This window comes from Neodiprion pinetum, chromosome 5 (genome assembly GCF_021155775.2).
Source record: "Neodiprion pinetum isolate iyNeoPine1 chromosome 5, iyNeoPine1.2, whole genome shotgun sequence".
NCBI lineage: Eukaryota > Metazoa > Arthropoda > Insecta > Hymenoptera > Diprionidae > Neodiprion > Neodiprion pinetum.
This window is the reverse complement of record NC_060236.1, coordinates 22,024,238-22,026,949: the sequence shown is the minus strand read 5'-3', so window position 1 is coordinate 22,026,949 and position 2,712 is coordinate 22,024,238. Positions and strand designations below refer to the sequence as shown.

Below are 2,712 nucleotides of genomic sequence, written 5' to 3'. Positions count from 1 at the left end.
CTTATTTACCAATTCTTTTGAATTTGTTTTAATTTCATTTCAATTCTGTCAATTCCATTTTCGCCTTACTCAATCCGATTTGGTTTACTAGGTATATATGCTATTTGGAAAGATTCTATTTTGATTTTTGGAAGTTGCAAAAAGTTGGAAATATTTCAACATATCACTATAAGTTAAAGTTAGATCATTTGCCGTCTGGTGGCGCCATACAGAATTGTCTCATCGGCAGCAGGAAGCGAAAGTGCAAGGTGCTGTGGAACATCAGCATGGATGCTTGCACCTGTATGTTTAAATATATACGTTAAATATAGCGATAAGCATTATGCTATGGATAATAATATACGATATAATAATAAATGTAGCTGAACAACATCGACAGTGTAGTAAACTAACCTCTAATTCCTACTTATAGCGAGATGAAATAGTTTATTAAGCTATACTTAAATATTTTGTATAGGCTATCATACACTTGTTATGTACTAGGTTATAACTTTTTATTATGCCAGGATTGCGTTAAGCTACCATATATCTACGTGTATTATATTTATAGGTTATATTAATAACATGTAGGTCCTAGGCAGTAACGATGGCCGCGTTTAGGTCGAGTAATAAGCATGATATTTACCGCAGACGTCCTTTTAAATAAGCATGACACATTCAGAATAATAATTGCAAGAAAACTTTAAGTAAATTGAAGAAAAATAGAAAGAAAAACACGTAACAGATTTCTTCCCATACATCCATCGTTAATAGATATCGAACAATTTATCATCGGTATTCATATCATCGATATTTGGATACCAGGTATAATTTTATACCTCTACAAACTAATTATTAATTTCCGTTACACCGCGTATGTATTTTTAATTACGCAATTTAATAGCTGGAGCAGCAGAAACAACGACGCAGCAAAAAGAATCAAGAGGATGCGAAAATTTCGCGCCGTTTCTTAAGCGCATGCGCAAGCCCGCGCATTTTTTCGATATATGGCGGGAATCAAGTCTTCTCATTGAAAGCGCGTAACAATTTCCTCAAGCGAATCGTTTGACGTAGCTTCTGTGTGTAACATCGATGAAGAATGTACCATGCAGAGATCGTTTATCCCGATATTGATGATCAATCAGCGATAGAAATTAATTCAAAACAGTAAGAAAGAATAAGACGCATTCCATATTTGACGAATGGTTCAAATTTATCATTCATATGTAATAATTTTCTAGACCAAGTTCTCGTATATTTTCAAATCATGTGTACACAGAATAGACAATTATTAATCGGCGGTTATTACTTTTCGATTACGAGAATTTTGTGCGCGGGCTTGAGTCATGTATACACAAGCATGTTATACGCACATATTTGTTTATTTTTCTTTGAAAATTACATTGGGAAAAATTTCCAGCTGCTCGCAAAAAGCCCCTTGACTTCAAGTGGAATTGATGAGGGTTAATTTAGGGTTAGGTTAGGTTAGGCTTAAGGAATTGAGAGGCTGAAAAACTGTCACTGATTCCGTCCTACACCGGTTTAATATTACTATTTTTTTAACGCTTTGATGTTCAATTTCAAACGTTTTATTCAATGTTATTTTTCCACTTATTTGTTTTCATTTTATTATTTTTGTTATGCTTTTCTTTCTATATGTGTACGTACTTATATGTATAGTATGTGTATATGTATATGTATGTATATATATATATGTATTCTTCTCTCGTTTCAGACTTCAATCGGAATAACGTTTTATAAACGCAGCAATCACGTTTTGGACATACAAGTTCAACGATTAATCAATCGATCATTTGATTTTCTGTTTCTTGCTGAATTAATTGTATCGATCAATTTTACATTTTGGTATCGAAGGGCAAGACATGCGATCGTCATAAAGTGTTCTGAATCTGCATACAGTGATTAAATATTATTATTATCATTGCCGTTAATCGATCAATCAATTTGTCATCATTACTATTATTAATGTCATTATCATTACTGTTATTATTGCGAACGTATATCACATTACTATTAAAGATTAAAAATATTTCCTAATCAATAACAAATAATAAAACGATGCAAGTATTGATATCGTGTATAATTAGAATTGAATAAATCTCCTCCCCCTTTCCCACCTCTCGCCATAAACGTTGAAAGCAAATAAAAGGAGAACAGAATTTTGAAATATTTAGTGTATACAATTTATAATTGTAGTATACATATAATGTATATGAAAGTATATTGAAGATGTAGGTATATAATTTTACGTTAAGTAAAACTACATACCGTATATGTATATTAGTCATAATTATTGTAACATAATAATGATGTATTGTTATTTTCACAGACAATAAACAGTATACCGTTGAACTATTGAGTAGCAAACCTTTCCATACTGATACCAAAGTTTCAATTCCACATTTCGTTCACTCCCGTTAAGATCCTTATTTATTTGTTTAAAAATTGTTTTCTTTACTTTGGTTGCTTGTCCTTACCATTTGTTTCTCTTAAAATGTATTAGGTCTTACATCGAGAGTAGCATGTCTATATATATATATATATATATACATTTATGGATGTATGTATATATATATACATACATATGTATATACTTGATTCTTAAATGCTGTACAGGAACATTTATATGCGTCATACGATATAATACGATATTTTAATAATAGTGATTTATTATTCAATTTTATGTCGATAGTTAGTTAATCAATTACTTAG

The 2,712-nt window shown here is 30.9% G+C and overlaps 1 protein-coding gene across 1 annotated transcript in view; it reads right to left on the bottom strand.

The window, feature by feature from the left end:
- Nucleotides 1-1,166: 1,166 nt before the first annotated feature.
- Nucleotides 1,167-2,712, bottom strand: part of LOC138191061 (muscleblind-like protein 3) — a 12,783-nt gene continuing 11,237 nt past the window's right edge. The window contains exon 3 of the mRNA XM_069136615.1: nt 1,167-2,712. This exon is cut by the window's right edge and continues 4,406 nt beyond it. The gene's annotated coding sequence lies outside the window, so the exon portion shown is untranslated.